The 26,154-nt window shown below is 32.7% G+C and overlaps 2 non-coding genes across 2 annotated transcripts; one reads left to right on the top strand and one right to left on the bottom strand.

Annotated features, from left to right (window-relative positions):
* The first annotated feature begins 11,514 nt into the window (after positions 1-11,514).
* LOC113870555 lies at positions 11,515-11,621 on the top strand. The gene has a single exon (XR_003505577.1). It is a non-coding gene; the product is annotated as a small nucleolar RNA R71 (small nucleolar RNA).
* Positions 11,622-24,527: 12,906 nt separating this feature from the next.
* Positions 24,528-24,633, bottom strand: LOC113870504. The gene has a single exon (XR_003505528.1). It is a non-coding gene; the product is annotated as a small nucleolar RNA R71 (small nucleolar RNA).
* Between the last annotated feature and the right edge of the window lie 1,521 nt (positions 24,634-26,154).

Here is a 26,154-nt window from a genome sequence, read left to right as displayed (position 1 = left end):
CAATCCTCTCTCTCACTCTCTCTCAATGACAATCTAACAGAAAAAACAGAAAATGAACAAAAGACCCCATGTTCTGAGCTTTCTCTGGTATTTATAAGAATTCCCGACTTTGGACGCTGTCACTTTGCTTCATAAGAGTGACCACGCAGAAGCTCATGTAGTTTCTGGAAGATTGGAACATTCACTTTCGTTGATAAGAGTAACAACGCAGGAGGTCGAGGAGTGTGCGTGATCACTTTTGAGAGCAAGAGTGACCACGCGCAACTTGCCTTAATACACTCCTTCCTGGAACATTCACTTTCGCTGGTAAAAGTGGTAACGCAGAGCTCGCTGAACTTCTGCCTTCTCTGGAACACTCACTTTCGCCAGTAAGAGTAACCACACAGAGCTTGCTGAAATTTTGCCTTCTCTAGAACATTCACTTTTGTTGGAGAGAGTGGTAACGCACAGCTCTGTTGAGATTGAGCTTCTCTGGAACGTTTACTTTCAGTGATAATAGTGATCATGCCTACACTCAACTTCTCATTTAAGCTATGAATCACTCACTTTCGCTGGCAAGAGTAACCACGCTCAGCTTAAACTCCATAAGCCATGTTCTTTTGAGTCCAGACTTGCTACTTTTCTGCTATTTCTCCATTGATCTACTTGCTTCATGAACTTTCCTCAGAATTTTCTACAAAAACACACTTCAATTATTAATTTCTACACAAAAAATTCATAAATGCTAAACTAATTATGTATTTAAAGAAATTCTTCAATCATTATATTTTTTTTATTTTTTTCTGCTTTTTCCAACACATTTTCCTTATCAAATGGATTAAAACTATAGTAAAAATATAGATTCATCAGTTCCCTTGACCACTTTCAGTAAAAGTATAGTCAAGAGTTTCTAATCAGAAAATGAGTGTATGGCCTATGATGCTTTCATTTTCAGCAAGTCATGTGCACCCAAATACGAAAGCATTCACTGTCCTCATTTTTCTAAGATTTTCCAAATCGTCTCAGACGCTATACCCCCAGTGTATCTCTATAACAATCTATACAGTGTCTTAACATTTCTCATGACACTTACTTTCTCAGCATTTCACATGACACTGTCTCAGCATTTTGTAACATCCTCAAATTCTTTAAAAGTAAATAAATAAATTTTTATAGCAAAAGGAGAAAATAAAATAACGTTTTTTCTATTTCATAGATTTAAGAATTGAATAAAAGCAAAACTCATATTCCTCTTATGAAAATTTTAAAAGGTTCTAAAGTATCTAAAATTCCCAAAGGAATAATTTTGAGACTTTAGAGAGATAAATAAAACTCAAATTTAGTTCTAGCAAATTATTTGGTTCACAATGCATACATGTAATTCTAGGACATAATTAATGACACTTCAAATTTGTTAATTACAACAAAATTTATTGAAGTATTTTTAGAACTCAAAAATTTACATTAAAGTATTTAGAGAACTTTGTCAACTTAAAATGTAACTATAATAAAACATTACAATTCTTCAAATTATTCTAAACCCTATAGAGTAGTCTTTTTTCACAAGATCACTGGATTACGGACCTAGAGCAGACCAACTACCTTTATCTATTCACTTTCATTACCTGAAAAATATTAGTAAGGGTGAGTATTTTCTGCCCCTCTAAATCTCTTTACTTGAGATAAAATTTATATTGTACAGAAAATATTGGCTAACGCATTTATAACACAAATCGATTAACAATAACACTCAACACACAAATCATTTTCAGAGCAGAGCAAACATCCAACAAATCAATCATTTTTGTAATTATTTATAACATACATTTTTTACACTAATCTTTATGTCATAATACAAGTATTCTATCACATCAATCAATATGTCACAATACATGTGTCCTAATCACACCCGTTGATGTATTACAACACATATCATAATAGTATTAATCGACATGTTATAATGCATATATTATAATCACACAATTTCTATACTACTTCATGTTCATCACAATTTCACATTCATTATACTTTTATATTCATTGCCCCTGCGATCCCTTGAGGACTTCACAGCATAGATAGTTACTGGTTATCTGTAGCAACATGGATACACATATCTACTAACCCAGCCCCTTTTGGCAAAGGTACGGTTAGAGGTTTAGCTCAGAAAATGAGTATGAGGCATGTGGTATCTTTTTTTTTTTTTCTCTATTTTCATTAATTTTGTGCAATTATGAAAAAGCACCTACCACCCTCATTTCCTCAGATCTTTACAATCACTCTCGTCTTCCACGCTCCTAGTGTATCTCTGTGACTATCTATACTTATTCTCAACATTTATCATATCACTCTTGTTCTTTCCGTATCCTTCTCATAAATCAATGTATCATAATACGTGAATCTTGATAATGTATTACAATACATATATTATGAATACACCTTTTGATGTACTACAATACCGGTATCATAATAACATCCATTACTCTAATCACATCTCTCATAATTCTTTCATCATGTCATATCATTTACTTTTATACATAAAACTCTTTCTTCATTTGAGAACAATATAACATTTTTCATCAATAACCTAATTTTACCCATTTCAACATACCTCAGTCATTAACAAACATTTATCTAACACAGAAGATCCGCAAACAATTTCACACCATGCAGATCAATATAATGTGCCGAAGGTTAGACACCTTCGAACTCAGCTCAATCGTACAATTTCAATACACACGCTTTCTTAGTATCGATACAGTCATCTATCCTAAATTTTGGCAACATCCAATATTCATAGTATATATATTATGTCAAAAATATCAAATGTATAAATCTTAAGTTACCTCTAAACAAGGTTTACTAGTAAAATCATAATATGTTTTGAAATAGTTTTGCGCAAAGCTTTTGTTACAAATTTTATTTAGTGGTTTTGAAAATGAGTATAGGTTTTCAGGTTAACTCTTTATTCCTACACATTAGATTTTTAAGAAAACCTTAGTATTCTAGGATCCCAATAGAAAACTTAGTATTTTCAAACCAAAACACCAACGAGAAGTTAGGGTTCGGGATCATTCCCCTTATCTGCAAATGAGTCTCTCAGATCAAGTTTTCCTAAAGATATGAGGGAGAAGCACAACATCCCAGTAGAGGATATCATCTTAATGGTTAAGGTTTCCTTAAGTATCACAAGGTATAAAACTTTAGATCAAATCAAATGGATAAATAAGAATGAAGTTAGAGAACTAAGCTCCAAGAAACTTACTTGAATCTAAATGATTGAGCTCCCAAGCCTAAATTCGAAGGAAGATTGAGATTTAGAGGGGAATTTCTGAGAAAAGAGGGTAAGAAATCAGAGAGAACAGAGGACAAGTCAAGATTTTTGGATTGTGATTCAATTTTCTAGGTTAGAGATCTTTAAATACTCCTTAACTCACGATATTCTCGCTACAACGAGCTATCTCTTGCTATAGTGAGCTCTTCTCTCGCTGTAGTGAAAAAAAAACAAACAAAATTTCTTTTTACTGTCTGTCATTCTAGCTACAGCGAGAACTCCCCGCTACAACTTGGATGACTTCTTCTGAGATGACTTCTTCCTTGATCCTCTACTTGGAGTTCCATGCTTTACAAAATTTATAGGAAGGAGATCAACATCCATAATGCTCACAAAGTTGCAGGTTTCTTGGCTAGAAGGGTACTTTAGAGAACTGAAAACTTAAAATGCAACTTCCTTATCATTTAGCCTCAATGTGAGCCTTCCATCTTACACGTCTATGATGGCCCTTATAGTGGCTAAGAATAGTCTCCTTAGTATGATAGGGACATCATCATCTTCCTCTATGTCAATCACCACAAAATCAGTAGAAAATATAAACTCTCCAACTTTTACAAGTATATTCTCTATTATGCCTTTAGTGTATGTGATTGACCTATCTGTTAGCTAAAGTGACATAGAGGTCAGCTTAGGTTTATTCATTCCAAGCTTCCTAAAAATAGAATAAGACATAAGGTTAATACTTGCTCCTAAATCACATAGGGCCTTATCAATATGAGTCTTTCCAATGGTGCAATGAATAGTAAAACTCCCTGGGTTCTTAAGCTTAGGTGGAAGCTTTTTACGGACTATAGTTGAGCATTCTTTAGTGAGTTTCACAATTTCATGTGCTCTCAGCTTCCTTTTATTGGTCAAAATCTCTTTTAAAAATTTAGAATATTTGGGAATTTTGGATATGGCATCGATGAAGGGCATATTGATGTGCACTTTGCCCAATAGGTCTAAGAACATATTGAACTCTTCATTGTATAGAGGATGACCTTGCAGCTATTGTGGGAAAGGTATCTTAGGCTCATAAGACCTTGGCTGCACAAGAGGTTTTTCATTCTTTTCTTTTTTAGGCTCCATACTTAAAGCACAACCTTGCTCATGGGGATGCACAAACATGCTTTTATCATTGATATGGGCGTGCTTGTTTCGCAATGGGCATGCTTTTATTGTAGCACAAACGTGCTCATTAGTAAGCATAGATGTGCCTGTAAGATCAACGTGGGCATTTTTCTCATTAAGCATGGGCATGCATGAGCCTCTTTTCTATGATTCTTGTAATTTCTTTCCACTTCTAAGGGTGATGGCATTGCATTGCTCCTTTGGATTAGGTTTAGGCTGAGATGGTAATGTTCCCATCACTCTTTGACTCAGAAGATTGGTAAGTTGTTGAAGTTGTGCCTTTATTTTTTATGACTGGGTTTTCATATCAGAGTTTATCTCAGAGAACCTTCTATCCATTGTTTGGGCTTGTTAGTATATTTGAAGGTTTTATTGTTCTAACTTAGATTTAAGCTCTGTCATTCTCTTGTCAGAATAGTGCATATATTGCATCATTTGTTCTTGAATGTTGGACTGAAATCTAGAAGCCTTATTTCCCTCTAGTATTGCTCTTTGATTTTGTATATGGGGAGGACGATAAACATTTGAATTTGGAGGATTATTTTGCCATCCTGAACTGTAGTTATTGCTTAAGAAGTTAACCTCCTTGGCCTCTAAAGTTTTTGCCAATGGATCTTGTGCTCTTAATATTAATTCCATTTGTAACACCTTAATTTAATAACATCATATTTTTCTAAATGAATTAATTTCGCAATAAATAGGAATAATAATTTCATTCAAATGGTTCCCAATATATAATTTCAATAACATATTTCAAAATGAGGGAGGGTTACAAGTTTGCATCAAAATAAACGCTATAGGACTAATTTATCTACATCACAATTTTAAAAAAATAATTCCCTAAGTCCTATAGCAGTTTCATCCCTCCCATTCACTGAGTCTGGTTCTGATCTCTTAGTCACCTAAAAAATAAATATAAGGGTGAGTACTATACGCTATCACACACAAATATAGAAACTCACCTCGCATGTTTCACCCATGTACCAACATAATTCAAAACATGCATCAAGCAAACACAAAGTGACACTTTTCAACATTCCACTCCAATTTAGATATAGATGCGCTTACTACACTGTCAAACAATTCACACAAAACACCCATGTGTGCTCACTGCACGTTAGCCACGCCCACTATGGCACTGTGATTACAATTTTCTGATGCCCTCAACCACAGGGACTTACTCAGTTTCACACCATGGATGGTCGCCAGTTAGGCCCTGCCTGACGGATACAACGGGTGTGGTCACGGGTCCCTTAGCAAAGGTGTTAGTTAAAGGCCGAGTCAGGAGGAGAGTGTGTGACCTGTGGTGCACCCATGCTCACTGTTGGTATCACCACCACCCTCTCTTTCCCAAGGTATTTCTACTGCCCCTATCTTCCACACCCTAGTGTATTGCTATAACCATTCACAGTTGCCAACATTTTAAACACAATCACATTCCCTAAACACTCAACATGCCATTCACAAAAATTCTCACCCATTTCATATTATTCATCATCAACCAATGGCATGTCAACATATACATTCACCCATATTTTTTTTATCACATTACACTCAAACACACTATAATTCCATCACAATCCTATACTAATCAAATTCATTTCATCACACACATCACCTAAGAAGTACCATATCATGCTTCATACAAAATTTCCATCAAAACACACGTTTTCCTACGTTCCATCTCAACCATATTTCATTATCTAACATTATAATGAATTTCAAACTCAAAGAGATAGGGTAGAGTGTCTCTTACCTCGGAATGAAGACCCAATACGAATTATTGGTAGAAAATGTTCCCCATACAGTGTTTCATTCTAAACACATGGAAAATTTTCATGAGAATTTGAGAAAACGAAGAAATGGACAAAAAACTAAAATCCTAGCTTCTTAAAACTTACCTCTAAATGTGCCAAATGTGATTTCAACCTTCAATCTAGCACACAAACAGCTTTGGAGGCAATCTAATTGGTGAATATGGGTTGAGGGTAGAGAGAATTAAGAGAGAGTTCAAAGGGAGAAGTGGGAAATGAGTTTCTCAAATCCTAAACTCCTCAAATGCCCTAGGATTCATGATACTCTTGCTACAACAAGACATTTCTCGCTATAGTGAGGCACTCTCGCTACAATGAGACTCTTTCCGCTATAGCAAAAATATCAGACCAAACTATACTATGGTTTCTACATAATCTTCCTACAACAAGACTTTGTCCATAAAACTACCCTTCTCTGTTACCCTCTTGCTATAACGAGAACGCAATAGAGACACCCAACTTGCCCAGGACCTTCTTACTACAGCAAAAATGCCCATGTAGTACACACTAACCTATGTTTCCAATCAGCTAGCCCAATTATAAATCAAACATCCTCAATACATATTTATGTGTCTATCCACACATGGTTATACACACATATACCCACATGTATTCACATCATCATCACATAAATCGAAATGCAAATTCAAATAAAAATCCATAATTTATATTAATAAAAAAAATACTTTTACAAAACTCGGGGCGTTACACTGTTTGTCTTGACAGCCTGATAGATTGGAGCGATTTCTTTCTCTTTGCTTCTATGATGGTCTGTTTGCCATTAGAAATTGTTGGATGCTATCTTTCTATCAATGTATAGGCCGCAGTTGGCCCTTTGCATAGGAAGGATCCTCCAGCGGCAGTATCAACTGTGGCTCTATTGGAAGATGAGAGTCCAACATAGAAAATCTGCATCTGCTTCCACACAGGGAAACCATGATGTAGACATCTCCTCAAAAGTTCTCCAAAGTGCTCGCACGTCTAAAATAGAGATTTAGACTCATTATTAAAAAGTGGAGATCTCTATCATCAGCTTTGCAGAGAGTGATGGTGGAAAATATTTGGCTAAGAATTGTTGGGTTAGGCCATCCCACATTGTAATTGAATTAGATAGAAGTGTGGAGAACCATGCGTCCATCCTTTCCATGACAGAGAATGGAAAGAGACAAAGCCTTATAGTATTTTTGGTGACACCATTATATTTGATGGTATCCGTGAGTTGAAGAAACTTTTTCAAATGAAGGTGGGGGTCTTCGTTAGGTGCCACCAAAAACAGTGTGGAGTTCTGGACTAGATTAATGAAGGCCAGCTTTAATTCAAAATTATTGGCCTCTATGTCAGGTGCTACGATGCTCCCAGGATCACCCTCAACAATGGTTGTCATGTACTCCAAGATTGGTCATTCTTCTGCCATTTTTTTCTTTTCTCTACACTTCTTCCTTAGCCTACATGTGATCTTCTCGATTTTTGGATCAAAAGCAAGTTCTGCAATAGGTTTAGAATGAGTGAGCATAAAACAAAATAAAAATAAAAATAAAAATATTTAAAATTAACCAAATACTCAATTTTCTTTAATATTGAAAACTAATCCCCGACAACGGCTCCAAAAACTTGTTCTTAAACAAGTGTACCTATCAAAAAGTAACAAAGGGTTTTTGAATTAAGAGTTCCCAAGTTATCGTGCTACAAAGATTATTTCAAGTACCTAGAATAACTTAATTTTATTGTTTAAATGTAATGAGATTGTAACGAATCAAAAACAGAGCTTAATGTTAATAATATATTAAAAGAACAATAACACAATGTATGAGAGAGATTATATGAGATGTGCCTAGGATTTATGGGTTCATCTACTACACTTCTTTCTGTTCTAATAAATTTAATCCCAGTATTGGTATCCAAATATTTGCCAACCACTCATAATTAGTTCTATTAACACCCAATGATTATGCAATGTCAATATTCTTTTCCTTGAGTAACCATCTTCAATGATCATACAAGGCAATTAGTCAAAAAATCATGAAGATCCTATGAGTTTATTAATTCAATAACGACTAAAAGAAAGGAGTTAAGTGTGATTAACCTAACTATAGGATGCTAAGGGTAATCAAATTTTAACATATACAATATAATCCAATAGAATAAAAACTAAACATTAAAGGAAAATCAATACCAACATTAAAGTAAAAATCACACAAAGTTTGCAGTAGGATCCACCATAGCCCTAGCTATGGGTTTAGTTACTCATAACAAAGTAAATTACGAAGAACGTGATAAATAAACCTATAATCACAAAGGAAAATTCAAACAAAAGAAACCTAAAAGGTAAAAGACAAAGAGAGTTCTCATTCTCTGAAGGGCGTTCAATCACTTGCTTGGACTCCAAGAGGAAGGTCGTTGTCCTTGCCAATGGCCTCCAATAACTCTAAAAAATGAGTTTGGTTAGAACTAAAAAGGGGAAGAAGGCATGTAGAGAAATGGAAGTGTGTCAAGTGTGGAGCATAAAGTATCTTTATATAGGTTGTGTCCTAAGTTTTCAGTCAGTTGAGCTCTATCTTTTCAAATTGGTTTTATCCACAATCAAAATCACTTCAAATCTTCATATCTAAGTTTAAATTTTAAATTCAAAATTCAAAATTCAAACTTAGCTTCAGATAGCACAACCAATGACTAAAAATATCTAATTTTTATCCAGAATATCTCTATAATACACTAATAAGAACTTCGAACTAAACTGTAATAATTAATAATATAATTAGTATAAATATATATGAAATAGAGTTTAAGTGTATAAATATAAGTCATAAAATATATCAAAATATGAACTTATCAATGGCCATGCATGTTCAGGTGGCATGGGCGTGCAGGGTGGAGTAAGGGCATGCTCATCAGTGAGCACAAGCATGCATGTCTTATTGGTCTGCGTTTTATGAAGGTTTTTCCCGCTCCTCAGGGTGAAGGCCTTAGCTTGCTCTTTAGGATTTGGTTCTGGCTGGTATGGTAATGTTCCTAATGCTACTTGACTAAGGGGACTTGTGATTTGCTCCAATTATGATTCAAGTTTTGAAGATTGAGCCCTCATTTAAGATTTGATTTCTGCAAACCTCTTATTCTCCCTTTCAATCTGTTGCTCCATTTGGGCTTCAAGTTTTGCTATTCTTTTGTCAGGGCTATGAACATATTGCATCATTTATTCTTGAAAATTAGATTGAAATCTGGGAACTTCTTTTCTTGCTACCTTTTCTCCTTGGCTCTGCACATGAGAAGGATGATAGGGTACGTTCTGAATTCCTTGGCAGTTTCCCCAAGGGGTTGTGTTGCTATTACGCCACCCTGAGTTGTAAATATTGTCCATGAAGTTTGCCTCCTCTAAATCCACACTCTATTTGCAGCAAATTTTGTGGGCTGGTATTGCGCCCTAATTAAAGACAGTTACTTTGTAAGGGCTGCCATGTGATTTATGTTGTTACAATTCTAAACACTAGCAAGTGCACTAGGAATTGCAGCGAGTAATAAGTAAATTTAAGATCCAAATATCGTCTTCACAGGAAATTAGGAATTCAATTACCAATTCACAGAGCAACAACTAGTTGAGTCATACAAATTTGGAAAGGATGTAACATATGAAAGCAATGAACCAGAATAATACAAAGAATTAAACTTGCAATTAAAACAGAGTATGTAAATTGTGTTGAGATGAGATACAAATGAAGAATAGTTAAGAATTCACTTCACAAGAATGTCAATATTAATTCAATTATACTTCTGAACATTCAAGCAATTGGTTATTTGACAATCAGTTTCACATATAACTAGTCAAAGGTTAATCCCTTAACTCATTGACCCTAACAAGCCACTAAACCCCCTAATCCCTTAGGTGAAGTTTAATTTCATGTTGCATTAAGACTTAAAATCGTAAGATTGCAGAATTAAGTGTACTTATCCCTAAGAAATCCCTAATTCTGGTTGTTAATTCAGATCAGAGAATCAAATCCAATTCCCATTGGCAAATGTTCCTCTTTGATTAATCAAATGAATTTCTATTCAAAGATTATGTAAGGTGCAAAATTGAAACTCAATTAATCCAAAAACTCAAATTTCATAAGCAAGAATCAAATCAATACATTAATTCTAGGTCTATAAACTCCTAACTACAAAGAATTACGCAGACATTGTGACAGGGAAAGAGAAAGAAGGAGAAGAAGAGAAGAAACTCAGAAAAGTCATAGTCACGAGCTCCAATTCAATGCCTCTTCTTGAAGCTTCAAGGTTCAACCCCAGTCCTCTCTCTCACTATCTCCCAACGAGAATCTAATAGAAAAAAATGGAAAATGAACAAAAGACCTCGAGTTCTGAGCTTAAGACATGTATTTATAGAAATCCTGATTTTATGCGTTGTCACTCTTGCTAATAAGAGTGGCCACACAGACGCTCATGTGGTTTTTGGAAACTGGAACTATCACTTTCGCTGCTAAGAGTTGCAACGCAGAAGGTCGAGATGTTATGCGTAATCACTTTTATGAGTAAAAGTGGTCACGCACAACTTGTCAAGTTGAGGGCTCTTTGGAACATCCACTTTCAATGATAAAAGCGGTTATGCAGAATACTCTGAAATTTTGCCTTCTCTGGAACGCTCACTTTCGCTGATAAAAGTGGTTACGCAGAGCATGCTGAGTCTGAGGCTTCTCTAAAACATTCACTTTTGCTGGTAAAAGTGGTTATGCCCATACTTTACTTCTTCCTTGAGCTCTAGATTGATCACTTTCATTGACAATAGTGATCACGCTCAGCCTACATCCCATTGTTCTTATGTTTTGGAGTCCAAAACTGCTATTCTTCCTCTTCCTTTCCATTGATATTCCATTTCTATAAACCTTGCTCAGATTATTCCTACAAAAACAAGCATAAATTTCACAAATGTTAAACATAATAAAAGAAAACCTTCAATCATTCTATTTTTCTAATTTTTTGCTGTTTCTTACATGTTTTCCTTATCAAATGGGTTAGAATTATACTAAAATATGAGTCAAAATATGGATTCATCAATTTATCAGCAGGTTGTTGCTCTCTACATGGTAGATTGACGCAACTTCCTTCCTCTTGATGCTATAAGAGTCAATTATGTGTCATTGGAAACTGGCAGATGCCATCTCGTCTATTAACTTATATGTGTCATCTAGATCTTTTCTTATAAGGGATCCTCCTACTGCAGCATTGATTGTGGCCCTGTTAGTAATGGATAGACCACTGTAGATTATTTGTGCCTATTTCTATGTTGAAAAATCATGGTGTGGGCATATCCTTAAAAGCTCCCCAAATTGCTCCCACACCTCAAATAGTGATTCTGCTTTGTTTTGCTAGAAGCAACTTATCTCCGTCATTAGTTTTAAGGACCTTGATGGAGGAAAATACTTTCCCTGGAATTGGTGAGTGAGGTCCTCTAAAGTTATGATGGAGATGGCTGACAGTGAGGTGAACCATGCATTCACCCTTTTTGATACCGAAAAAGGAAAAAGACAAAGTCGGATGACATCGCTGGAGACTCTGTTGTATTTAATGGTATCATTTAGCTGGAAGAACTTTGTCAAATGGAGATTTGGATCTTCATTGGGCATGCCTCCAAAGTCAATGGAGTTCTGTACCATGGTTATCAAGGCCAACTTCAGCTCAAAATTGTTGGCTTCCACATTGGGGGCTATAATGCTTCCTGGAGTGCCCTTAGCAGTGGCTGTCATGTAATTCTGAATTGTTCTTCTCCTTTCTGCTATTCTTTGCTCTCTCACTTCTTTCTTTTGTCTACGCGTTGTTCTCTTGGTCTCTGGATCAAATAAGCAAGCTGTAGAGCATTTGGAACAAGTGAGCATACACTAAAAATTATAAAAACAAATTAAACAAAACAAACATTGCTCAAATCAATTAAACATAAGATTTTCTCAATATTGAAAAAAACAAATAACCCTTGGCAACGGTGCCAAAAACTTGTTTGGAGGGTACCTATCGAGAAGTAATAAAAGGTTCTAAAATAAGTTCTCAAATTATCGTCCCACAAGGATTATCTTCCAATTACTAAGAATTTCTTTATTAATTGTTTGAACATGAAGGATTTCAAAATTGCAAAGCTGAAATTAAAGATTCAAAACACTTATCACTAGATCTTAAAATAGAAATCACAACACACACCTTAGAGAAAATTATAGGAAGAAAACCTAGGGCTTATGGGTTCACTCATTCAATCTTTTATGTTTCTTTTCTAATTAATTCTAGATCCGATGTTCATGTGATTACTAATTATTCATACAGTTACTATTATTACCCAATGGTCATGTAATACTAATATTTTTTCCTCAAAATTAACATCCCTAATGGTCATGCAAGATATTAGTTAAAGGAAGCATGAAGAACCTATGAAATCAAACGATTGAAAGCGAAAGAACAGTTTGGTCCACCTAATCTTTTATCTCATTTTGTCCTACAAATCTATTAATTAATTGAGGTACGGTCACCTAACGATGTAATTAATCAAATTTATGTTATGAGTGGTCAATTCACAATATAAAATCAAACGTAGTAGGAGAAACTCTAAATCACAATGGAAATCAAATCTAAATTTAATTATCAAAATCTTATAAAGTCATGGACAAGGGTTCTAGAGCTCTATGGGTTTAGTTACTCATACTCAAGGAAATCCAAGCATTTGTAAATAAAGCCATAAACACAATCATAAAAAAGATGGAAAACAAACTAAAAGGAGGATCACATTCTCCAAGTTCGATTGCTTGAAGATCTAAATCTTCCAAAGTGCTAAAAGTCTTGTACAGAAAAGATGGAGAATCACGTAGAACTCACGTATCAAGTCTCCATAGGGGATCCCCTACCACTACTTTTCAACCCTTTTTTATATGCTTTTTCAGATCTAAAATCATATAAAATTAATGAATTGCGCATGTTAGCACGACTGTGCCAGATGGATGCATGGGTGTGCCTATATTAAACATAGGTGTTCTTTTATATTAGCATGGTCGTGCATTATAATGAGGCATGGGTGTGCTGATAAGAAAGGATTGAGCGTGCTTACTTTTTAATTGCTTGATTCTCTTCAATTTGCACCCAAAATCTCAAAAATTCCAGTGAGTCTTCATACATGCTTATGAACAACAATTAATAGAGTAATTAGTGTAAAAACCCCTTCAAATCAATAATAAATGTACATGAGCATACTCTGAAAGTAATGCAACTATAAAACCTTAATTTGATTTTTAAATAATAAAATTCACAAAAATGGGAATAACAAAAATTTTCATTCAAACAGTTTCCAATACATAGTTCATTAAAGTATTTCAAAATAGGATGGATTACAAATTTGAAACAATCATTGCTACAAGACTTAATTAATACATTTCAGTTCCAAAAATAACTATTTTAAGTCCTATAATAGTATCATTCATCCCTTCACTGATTTCGATGTCGATCGTCTTGATCACCTGAAAAATAAATGTAAAGGTGAGTACTCTACACTCTCACACACAAACACAGAGACTCACCTTGCACACGTCACACATTTACTAACACTTCTCAAATTATTCATCAACAAACACAGAGTACTAATTTTAATATTTCATTTCATTTACACACAAGTGCGCTCACTGCACCATCAAACAATTCACACCCACGTGCGCTCACTGCACGCTAGTCACGTTCAATGTGGTACTATGATCACAGATTCTTGATGCCCTCAACCTCAAGGACTTACTCAGTTCACATCATGGATGGTCGCCGGATAGCTCCTGCCCCACGGATACAACGTGTGTGGTACTGAACCCCCAAGCAAAGGTGTTCATTAAAGGCCGAGTCAGGAGGAGAGTGTGTGGCCTATGGTGCACCCATGCTCACTGTTGGTGTCACCACCACCCTCTCTTCCCTAAGCTATTTCTACCTCCCTTATCTTCCACACCCCAGTGTATCGCTGAACCAGTCGTAGCTTTTCAATATTTCACTCATTTCATAATATCCAATATCAATCAACATGTCTGAGCAGTTTAACCATGTTCTCAACCACATCATGATACTCAATTTTTCGCACACGGCACGTGTGCCCACATTCCATCACGTTACATTCAAACACACAACATTTCCAACACGATTCCAATTACAATCAAATCATTCTCAACACATGCACATTGTAGCCAACCACATAATTTCCATCACCATTTCCTCATAAATCATGTTCAACACGAAATGTACATCAAAACACAAATATTCCTACATTTTATCCTAACCACATTGCAATACATCGTCAAATAAATGGATTCAAAGCACAATGAGATAGGTTAAGTCCCCCTTACCTCAGATTGAAGACCCAACATGAAAACTATGATAAAAAATCTCCCCACATGAACTTTTATCCTAAATATAGGGAAAACCCTATGAGAAACCGAGAAATCAAAGAAGGGGATGAAAATCCAAAACCCTAATTCATATAACTTACCTTCAAATGCTCCAAACGCAACCTCAACCTTCAATCTTACACCCCAAACGGCTTTGGAGGAAGTTTAAACGATGAAATAGGGTTAGAAGTCGAGAGAACCGAAGAGAGTTTGAAGAGAGGGATGAGAAACGAACTTCCCATATCCTAAACCCCTCAAATACTCTTCTGGTCGTGACACTTTCGCTACAGCAAGCCATCTCTTGCTGCAGCGATACTCCCTCTCGCTACAACAAAAATCTCAGAGGAAACTGCACTCTGGTTTCTGCAGGATCTCGCTATCGTGAGACCCTCTCACTACAATGAGACGGCATCCAGAAATGCACTCTCTTCTGTTGCCCTCTCGCTGCAGCGAGGAGCCTTTGGCTACAGCGAAAATGCAACAGAATCATGCTTCTCGCTACAACGAGAACATTCCTGCAGTACACACTTAGCCTATATTTCAATCCAATCACAAGTCCACACTCATCTCTCAATCATATTACATTCAAACATCAATTCACACATGTATATATTAACAATCAACAATATTATAAAATTTGGGGTGTTACAGCAACACCTTTTAGGGCAATTTTTTTTGCTTTTGGATCTTTATATCAAGGATCGCCACAAGTTGGAATAGACGAAGAATTTGAATAATCAACCCAATAAAGTAAGCAATCACAAGGACAAACAACTATTTTTGTGTAATCAAGCCCTAGTTCACAATTCATTTTGCACTCATATCAAACATATACTTGATGTTTAATGGTTGTATTATAAATGATAACTTAGAGAAATTATCACAGCTAGGATATAATTCTTCTTTGGCATCCTCTAATAGTTTATAAAAGTTACCAGCTTCTTCATTCATTTGACTTATGTTTGGATTGGCCATATAACTCGTTTCCTTACTTTCTACGATGCTTTCAGTGTTGATGAAATTGTTTAGACCATATATGTAATATATCATGAATTTCCTTGTTACAATCTTTCTCATCATCATTGTCATTGTCTTCTTTAGGTTCACTAGCCATTTCTTCATGATACTCCCAAAGAATATAATCTCTTTTTATCCCAACTATGGTCAAGTGCTTATATATGATTTCTTGAGAACAAGGAAGATTATTATTGCATTTTTTACATGAACAACGAAGTAATTTTCCATCCTCAAACCATTAAATACAAATTTAAGATATTCACAGACTCCTTTATTGTATAAAAGATTTGTTCTATCGGTGATTTGCATCCAACTTTTATCTAATATCATACCTACCACCAAAAAGTATATATGTTAAACAAAATAATTAGTAATCGCCTATTAGAATTAAACTTATTAAATTAAAGAATAGATAATTACAACTAATAAATGCTCTTACCGATTTGAAAGAACTTCAAGAACTATTCAATATAGATATATGAATTGCAATATTAATTTAAATATGAATTAAAATTTACAATTTTAAAATAATATCATCTAAAATGACAAACTTTTATTATTATTAATTTTTATTTTGAAAATAATTCAAAAATAAACAGTATCAAGTTTGTTATTATTTTACCATTAAAAATTTAAAATTTAAACATAAAATTACAAGAAATGGTACTATAGTAAAAACCCTAAATTTGTCGTGTACTGAACTCACTTGTTATCATTTATTTGTGAATCCAATATTCAAAATAAATGGAATTGGCTAATGTACAGTGTGGTGTAATTATCTCGTAAAAATAATTTAAAATTAGAGAAAATCCATATAAAAATTAGAAACTGCCCGTAGATGCAAACATTTGTTATTCCACCATGTAAAAGTTTAAAATTCAAATATAATCTTATTTAATATAATAAACTGAGAAAACATTTAATATATAATTAAATTGCTTAATTAATAAAAAAGATGAAAAAGTAACTGCCAATGAAATCATGATTCCAACTATTTTGCAGGAAGGAACTCCTCCATTAGTCAAATAAACTTATAAGTGGAATAAATTATGGAATAAAAATTGAAAAAAGTTATCATAAAAAATGTATACCCAGGAAACAAAAGAAAACTTAGCGCCGATAATCTCTTCCCGCGTGTTTTTTTTTTTTTTTTTTACTTTTCCCACTCTTGACTTTTCTCTTTATTTTCACTAACACAACCGGCCATGTTGCACAACGAGTGAAACCGCTATCCAAATGTGTTGGACCTGCTACAATTGCTTCAGCGGAGCTACTGTAGGTATTGGAGAGGTATGTCTTTTCTTCTTTACTTTCTATGTTCTTGTTTGATTCTGTCCTTTGGATCTTTAAGTAAGATTATTTTGCTTGTATCTAACAACGTTCGGAGCTGCTACAATTGCTTCAGCGAGAGCTATTATAGGTATTGGAAAGGTATGTCTTTTCTTCTTTACTTTCCATGTTCTTGTTCAATTCTGTCCTTTGGATCTTCAAGTTCAAATAAGATTTTTTTGCTTGTATCTAATAAGGCCCCAGTTACAATGCGTTATTTCTCTTGTAAAATGGCTAATATTTTTTTATTTCTTAAGTGGTATCATGATGTAACATATTTTAGATTTATATTTAGAGTTTTATTTTGATTTATAAACACTTTTAACGTGCATTATTTTTAGAGTTTTTACTATTTTCTACTTATTTGAATAAATTGAGCTTATTACAAATAAATGCTTTAATTTTGTATTTTGAGTTATTTTGACCTCTGACTAAACATTCGGGACTTTAAAATGCATATATGGATAACAGGATTTGGAGTTTTTATTTATTTATTATGATTTTTTGAAGTTGAGTTAGATTTGCTAAATATTGTTGCGAGATTGCATTTGCACCCTTTATTATTAGATAATTATATTTGGGCTTATAGTTATAATTAAAGCTTGAACTTTAGCCATTTAGTTTACGCTAATAAGAGCCTATTAATAAACTACTAAGGTTCTGAATTAGAAGAGATTAGACACTTTGAGCTTTTGAGATTTGATCGAAATAAGAATCTTTATTTTTACTTTCTCTCAAATTCTCTCGTTCTCTTCTCATTCTTGTGTGGGTTAAGTGCTTCGATGGAAGGCTAAACATCTCGTTCAATTTGCGGAATCCAAACACTGTAATTTCAATTTGAGTTCTGGGTCGAATTGCTCCGAATTTGTTCTCTTTTCCTCTAACCTCAGATTTGTGTATTGCGATCGTGATTAACTTTTGTATTATTAGAATTTAAATTAAGATTTGGTTGATATTCTAATTTAATAATTTGGGTTAGGTTAAATGATAATTTGATTTAATTCGTGATCTAGTTCAACTAGGTTATTCGATTGAATTAATAATTGAATTGGGTAAACGTTCAAACTTGGATTAAAATCTTTAGATACTATGATAATCAAAGTTACACGCATTTGGTATTTTGTAAATTGATATTTTTTTATTTGTTTTTATTCAATTTTATTCTGTTCATAGTTTAATTTAATTAATTTGTAGATTTCAAATCCCCAAAAGTTTACTCGCATTCCTTAAAAGAAAATCTAAAATTGAATTTAATTAAAAATGTCTCTGTGAATTGACTTAGGTTTAACTCTGTGCTACAAAATTCTAAGAGAACTTAGTTGTTCTGATAGTAGAGAATAAAGTGAAATTTGAAGATTTGGGATTGTCTCAAACTTTATTCTTCAAGGGTCCAAAATGTCAAGAACAAGAATGATAAAGATCAAAAGATTAAAGATGAAGAAGATAAAGAGTATAGACCTAATGATGATGAAGAATTTAGATCATATTCTTCAAATGAAGAATTTAGATCATATTCTTCAAATGAAGAAGACGAGTATGACAACTTTACTATTGAAAATGGTTATAGAAAGGTACGCAATGCAACTTTTACCATTAAATTAGTATAATTGTGGAAAATCTTTTATTTTCTTGACTTTGAATAAGACTAACAATATTCTTCACAGTCATTTAATAATTTATTTTATTTTATTTTTATGATTAATTGTTGTATTAGCAAATGGTGAAATCATTAGTATTGAAATCCAAAAGATTCTTTAATGATCAATCTGCACTTCTTGAAAAACAAGTGAAGAAGACTCAATTTAATGTTGCACCTAATGACTCACAAGTGATCAATGTTGAACAAGCTGAAATAAATATAGGTATGAAAAACTTTTTCACCTGAGAAGAGTTTATGGTGTATTAAGTATTTTCACTTTGATAACATAATTATTCATGTTACGTAGCTCTTCTTTTGTCTAGTTCTGTAATTAATAGCAGTAAAAAAAATGCCATGAACCATTTAATAATTTTTCATAGCTAGTTTAATGCTTTCCTCCCAAATTTTGAATCTACAAAACACAATAGTTATATGTGCTACAATGGGTAGGAAGTTGGATAATTTGAGTTTAATAAATTTCAATGATGGAAAGACCTTTACTTGTGAGAAAGAAACATCTCAGGTATAACTACTGTAGCATGAAAGATTAGAAAAAGAAAAAGTTAAGTACTTCTCCTATCCTTTGTCAAATAAATCTAAGGGAGACAGTAGACACTAATAAAGTGATACCAGTGGGGAAGAGAATAAACAACATGAGATAGAAAATGGGAGTTAGAAAGATTCCAATTTGAACATAAATATTTTGTATGTCAAAATTAATTTTTGAGTTTTGATATAGGATGATCAACAATAAGTGTTTTCAGAGTTTCTACAGAATAGAGTGAAAGATCCCTTCTTAGAGATATTATGTGCCTTGAGAGTGGTATTGATTATGACTCTCGTATCCTCCTCTACCTATCATCTCTAGCATTAGGGCCTGGCATTACATGTTAATACTTTAAACATTAGTAGCAAAATCTGAAATGTAAAGAATATTTCTATGCAACCATCCATTATGGAGTAGTTTAACTTGCTAGACAATGACGTTCATCTATGAAATCTTCCATAATTCAATAGTTCCTTACTTTACCAAGATTCTACATACATCAATCTTTTTTTTTTTAGAAAAAGTTAAAAACAATATTCTTGAAAATTATGCTATTATTTTATTTATTTATTTCAAACAAGCAAAATATTAGAAAGGGTCATGGACATACTATTAATGCAAAACTCCAAAAGAAAAAGGCAAAGAGAATGGCAAAGAGAAAAACTCTTGATATCCAATTTCCTCCACCATACTACAAACTTTATGGAAAGCATGCAAATTTTTTTAAATTTGAAGCACTTATTTGTATACACCAACGAGCACCGCTTCAAGTTAATAGTTAGAAATAAATATCTGAGGATGATGTAGATATAATGTGGAAACATATTAAGGTTAACATTACTTCACTTATTTACTTCTTTTATGCAATATTTTCTAACCTATGTAGTTATAATATTTTGATTTGTCTCTTCTAATGAATTTACATGACTTCAAGAAATCCTATGTTTGTCTGATGAAGTTAAAGAATGTGTCATGAAACAAATGCGATATTAATATAAGAATAGACATCATAATTTGTGTAGAGCATATCTTAAAAAAAAAAAAGGGCAAATGATGTGTCTCTCAAGGATTAGAACTGGCTAATAGAAAATAAATAGATTGATTCTAAATTCATTATCCTTAACTTTAGTTTGTTTATTTTCTTTCTACTTGTAATAATAAATCATTTTCATTTCTTGTAGGAGAGGAGCTTGAAAAATAAAGCTAATAAAGTAAGCAAGAAACTAAATCTATTACTAATACAAAATTAATTGTGAAAATGATAAATCCATATTTTCCCAATATTTTACTTTAGTTTTAATACATTTGATAAAGAAAACATGTTGGAAAAAGTTGAAAAACTCATAAAAATAATAGAATGTTCAAAGTCTTCTTTAAATATATAGTTGTTTAGATTTTATGGATTTTCTTTGTAGAAATTAATTATTCAATAATATTTTTTGTAGGAAATTTTGAGCTAGGTTCATAAGATTAGAAGATCAAGGGAAAGATAGAAGAAAAGTAGAAAAATTAGAATCAAGGAACAAGGTTTGATGAAGTAAGAGCTGGGCATGATCACTTTTCCTTGTGAAAGTGATCGTTCCAGAGCTTGATAGTGAAGGGAAACTTGTGCGTGATCACTTTTCCTGGTGAAAGTGATCATTCCAAAGACTTCTCTAGCAAAGCAAAGCACGCGTTATCACTTTTGTTCACAAAAGTGATTGTTCCAGCGAAGCTTTCATCCAAGCAAGATGCATGTTATCACTTTTGTTCACAAAAGTGATCGTTCTAGAGAATCTTCCATCTATACAAGTGGCGCGTGTCTCCTATTGTTCACGAAAGTGAACACGCGCAAACCTCAAACCTCTGCGTTGCTACTTTCATGAAGAATAGTGATCATTCCGGTCCTAAAGATTATCAAAAAGGCCTCTGCATTGCTACTATAATGAAAAATAGTGAGCACGCCAGAAAGGTGGGAATTCTATAAATACTAATGAGCTTAGATTTGTTAGGATCTTTTGTTCATTTTTACTTTCCACTTGTTTTCTGGTGTTGAGAGAGTCTGAGCAAATCTTGAGGAATCAGATTGAACATTGGCTTGAAGATGCTTCTTCGTTCATCTTCTTCTTCTCTTTCTTTCTCTTTTCATTTTGTAATGGTTGCTTAAACTCTTTGTAGTTAGGGATTGTGGATCTGAAATAGAAGTGTTGAATTGATTTTGGATCTGAACTTTGAGTGTTGGATTGGATTGAGTAATTGATTCTGCTTTTCAAGTAGTTGTTGAATGAAAATTTGATTAACTAATTACAGGGGAACTTTTATCAATAGAAGTTGAACTTGTTTCTCAGAGCTGAATCAATTACTAAGTTTATTGATTTCTTAGGGTAAGACATCTTTATCATGCAATTTTTTGGTTTCTAATGCTTAATGCAACATTTAATTGAACCAGATCTAAGGAATTAGAATGATTGAATTAAATGTTAGATTAATTGAGTTAAGGAATTAACCTTTGATTAATATATTGTGAAACTGATTGTGATTCCATCTAAATACTTGAAAGTTCAGAACTTTATTAAATCAACACTGAAGTTTTGATAAAACAAGTCCCTAACTATATTTTCTACATCTATTAAATACAGATTTTCATGATCTTTGTTCTGTCTTGTTTTCTGAGTTTAATATTTGTTGTTTTTGCTTCCAAACTTTAACTGAATTTTGTTAGGCTCAACTAATTGTGGACTTGTGAAGTGATATTTGAGAATTCTATTCCCTAAGGACGATATTTGGGACTCAAACATAGTTCTAAAAATTTTATAACTTGCTACAATAACACTAGCACACTTGCTAGTCAAAATTACTTTTGTTGAGAAGGTGACACAAAAGGCATTTGAAATTGTATTTTTTGTGTTTTATGTTAATTTTTTATGCATTATATATAATACGAGTAATTTGAAATGGTATTTATCTATGTTTATGACTAAAATATGAGTAATTTTAACTTTAATAGATAATTTTGATATCTTTTATTGGAATTTATAATTGGTAACTTATCTAGAATGACATTGAATTATTGTTCGTTTTGATATTGTTAAATAATAATTGATATTGTTCAAGTTGATGATGTTGAATTATAATTGATATCTTTTATTGCAATTTTAATATCATTCATTTCTTCTGTTATTCAAACATATCTTGCTTTTTTTATTTCTATTCATATAGTTTAATCCAAACTAGAGACCCATAATAAGAAAACCAATAATTTCACTTGTTCTTATTTTTTATAAATAGAAAATTTTAATATGTATTACTTTTTATTTTTATTGTTTTTTATTTTTTTGTAATTTATCAATTAAATTTTATTATTTTTAAATTCTTATTTATTTTTTATTTATTTTTAATAGAAAGAAGATTCAAAAACTAATAAATGGCCAAATGCTGTGAAAATATAGAAGGCCACACAAATGAGATCTAATGGAATACATTGTACTCCAAATGGTGACCAAATTATGATAAGAAAATATTTTTAAAAATTGTGACAGTTGAAATAAAAAGTTCATTAATATTTTTCTTGTGCAAATTATCTAATTTTTTATATTTTCATTTTATTTATTTTAAACTTTTTACAAGAAGATTTGAAGAATATGAGATATATATATATATATATATATATATATATATATATATATCAAGAAGACATTTCTCAAGCTCTAGAGCTATTGGTTGAGTATTTTGCACTTATATTAGGAAGAAAACCAAATCATTCACTTGGTTTATGAAGTGCAACAATAACAAAAAAATTTATAAACAAACAAATCATTGAAAATCAAGTTGAGAATGCAAAAAAGAGAGCAAATGATTTGGGAATAAAAGTGCAAAAATTGACTGACATTCCAAGAAAACAAGAGGAGGCTAATCTTTAACTCCAAATTGAATTGCAATCTTAAAGTGAATTGATTAATGCTCAAAGATTAAATTTTGAATCTCAACAAAAATAAAAGAAGCAAGGCCTTCAGATAAAGATGAAATGTCAATAGACTATCTTATTGAAAAAATTATCATTCAACAAGTTATTTAATGGCTCACGTGCTCCAACTACTAATGTAAGTTTATTAATTATTTTAGTTATCATCACTTAAATATTATATGAGTACATTCCTAAAAGATTATTAATCGATTGATTTGTATTTATTAATATTAGTTTTATTCTTCTTTCTTATTTATAGGATCAAAATCCATGAAAGTGTTTTTCACCCTATTTTAGTTGTTTAATTTAATAGTAGTCTTTTCTTTTCTTTTTTTTGAATTTTAATATGTTGATGATGTATTTTAATTTTATTTATAATTTTCATATGTAAACTTTGATTGGATATTTATTATATTTAAATTTATCATTCAACATACGCCTTCATAATTTATCATTTACAATTTTAATTTATATTTATTTTATTTAAAAACACAATTGATATGATAAAATTGATTTGATATAACAACAACATTAATTTTAAAAAATAATAATTAAAATCATTAGTAATATAAATCTGAGTAATAATATATAAATTACTAATTTAAAATAACTATTAATTAAACATTAATTTTTAAAAACTTTTTTGTTATAAAAATATTATTTAAAATAATTTTTAATATTGATGAATAAATTAGTCATTACTTTTAGAATAATATTGAGTAATAATCATCTCAAATGATATGATATCAATGATGAATTATTTTGTCATCAATACTTGTATATATTAGTGATATTAATTTTGTCATAATAAATATTTTATTTTAATTACTACATAATATTGTTACAAATATAATAATGATTTAACTACTAGTGATAATAGATGACAAATTTAAATATCATCACAAAATTACTTTAATGACAAATTTTAAAGCTTTTAATGACAAATACTATAATCACTGTATATATGATTTCTTGTAGTGTCTTTTACAACTTGCTTATTTGATTCAGATATTGAAAGAGTTGTGTGAAGACAAAGGAAATAGTTGAGAAAGCAAAGAATGGCAGAAGAAAAGAGATCAATTCAAGATTACATCACACCTACTGCTATAGGTGAACGCATCGCGGTCCCTAATATGGAGGCCAGCAATTTTGAGTTGAAGACAGTGTTCATTACTATGGTACAAAATTCTACATAGTTTGGAGGAATGCCTAATGAAGACCCCAACCTCCATCTGACAAAATTTCTCTGACTCATAAACACTATAAAGTACAACGCAGTCACAAGTGATGCTATTAAGCTTCGCCTTTTTCCCATTCTTTGTCAGAGAAAAGGTAAATGCATGGTTCACCATGCTTCCAGCAAGTTCCATCACAATATGAGAGGATTTAACTCAACAATTTTGAGAAAAATATATTTCCCTCTATAGATCTGCTAAGCTTATGACAGAAATTTCCAGTTTTCAATAGTATAAGTCGAAATCCTATTAAAAATATGGGAACAATTTGAAGAACATCTGAGAAGGTGCCCTCACCATAGTTTTCCCATGTGGAGACAAATGCAAATATTTTAAAGTTGCTTTATCAATCTCCAATAAGGCCACAATTGATGCAACAGTTGAAAGAACTCTAATGAGAAAAGAACCGGATGAGACTATAAATTGGCATATGAGATGACATCTACTAGTTTTTAGTGACATACAGCTAACCCTTTCATGAGTAGAAAGGAGGAAATTGCTCCAATATATCTACCAAAGAGCAATAATCCTTTAACAACTCAAATAGAAACTTTGACTGAGCAGATGAAATCTTTAATGAGAGTACAAGGACAATCGACAAAATCACCTGCAACTTCTTTATGTGAGCACTGCGACTCCTCTAGCCATAATAACAATTGTCTAGTTACTAAAATTAAAGAGGAAACTAATTTTATAGACAATAATTACAACTTAAGATGTAAAACAACCCTTCTAACTCTTGGGAGAATGGTTTTGAAAACTGAAATTTAAAAGTTTATCGCCCTCCCTATATACAAAATCAAGGACTACGACTAGTGGGAAAAGAGGCTCACTATGCCAGAAAAGAATTTTTGGAGCGTTAACATAGATAGTGGTTAGTAGAAACCACTTTGTAACAATACATTTAGAGAGCAGTTAACGTTGAGCTGCTATCTAATGTATACTTCTGAGAGTAGTTCATAGAGAACCGCTCTATGATGTTTACTTTTCAGTACAGTTTGTAACACCCTCTTTTCATTATTTAGAAAATTATGTTTTGTTTGATATTAAATAGCATTAGGATGTGATAGGAGTAAATTGAGAAAAGTTTTAGAAGAGGTTGATGCAGAGAACCTTGCTCAAGCGAAACTGAGCACCCAGAAATATCTATTTTCAGAGTAATCTCGCTCAAGCGAGATAGGATAGAATTGGCCCAACTATCACCTCGTTCAAGCGAGAGTGATCTCGCTCAGGCTAGATGGAGATCTCACCTAGGCGAGTTGTGTTGTTCAGGCGAGGACTCACAGGAGAAATCTCGCCCCTTCTGGTCGCCATCTCCCTTAGGCGAGATAAAGCTCGCTCATACGAGCATATCAGAGAAACGTTGGGAAGACCATTGTCTGCATATCTCGTTTAGGCGAGGGAGTCGTCGCTTAAGTGAGACATTCGTCGCTCAAGTGAGATCGCACAGGGCTGAGGGATATTTAAGAGATTTTCAGCATGGAAATTTATTTCACTTTCACAACTCACGTACCTCTCTCATATTCTCCGAACTGTCACTTCCCTATCACAGATAAAAGTCTTAAAAAGTCAAAAACTTCACTGAACACGAGCTCAAACTTCTACTCTACAGAATTGTTGGTGAGTATCTTAGAGCTCGAACCTTTCATTTTACTTCTATCTTCTCTATTTTCTCTTTTCTCAAAGAATTTCTTTCCTTTAAGGTGTAGAATTACCTAGGTCTGTGAACCAACCTTCTCTTACCTTCTCCTTAACCAAAAACTAGTTTCCTAAGGTAAGAAGAGCTCTATCTTATTACTAAGAAATGTTGTGTTTGCATGTATGAT

This window comes from Abrus precatorius, unplaced genomic scaffold (assembly GCF_003935025.1).
Source record: "Abrus precatorius isolate BTA unplaced genomic scaffold, Abrus_2018 Scaffold6, whole genome shotgun sequence".
NCBI classification, from domain to species: domain Eukaryota; kingdom Viridiplantae; phylum Streptophyta; class Magnoliopsida; order Fabales; family Fabaceae; genus Abrus; species Abrus precatorius.
The sequence above is the reverse complement of the archived record's forward strand: the minus strand, read 5'-3'. Positions and strand labels throughout refer to the sequence as shown.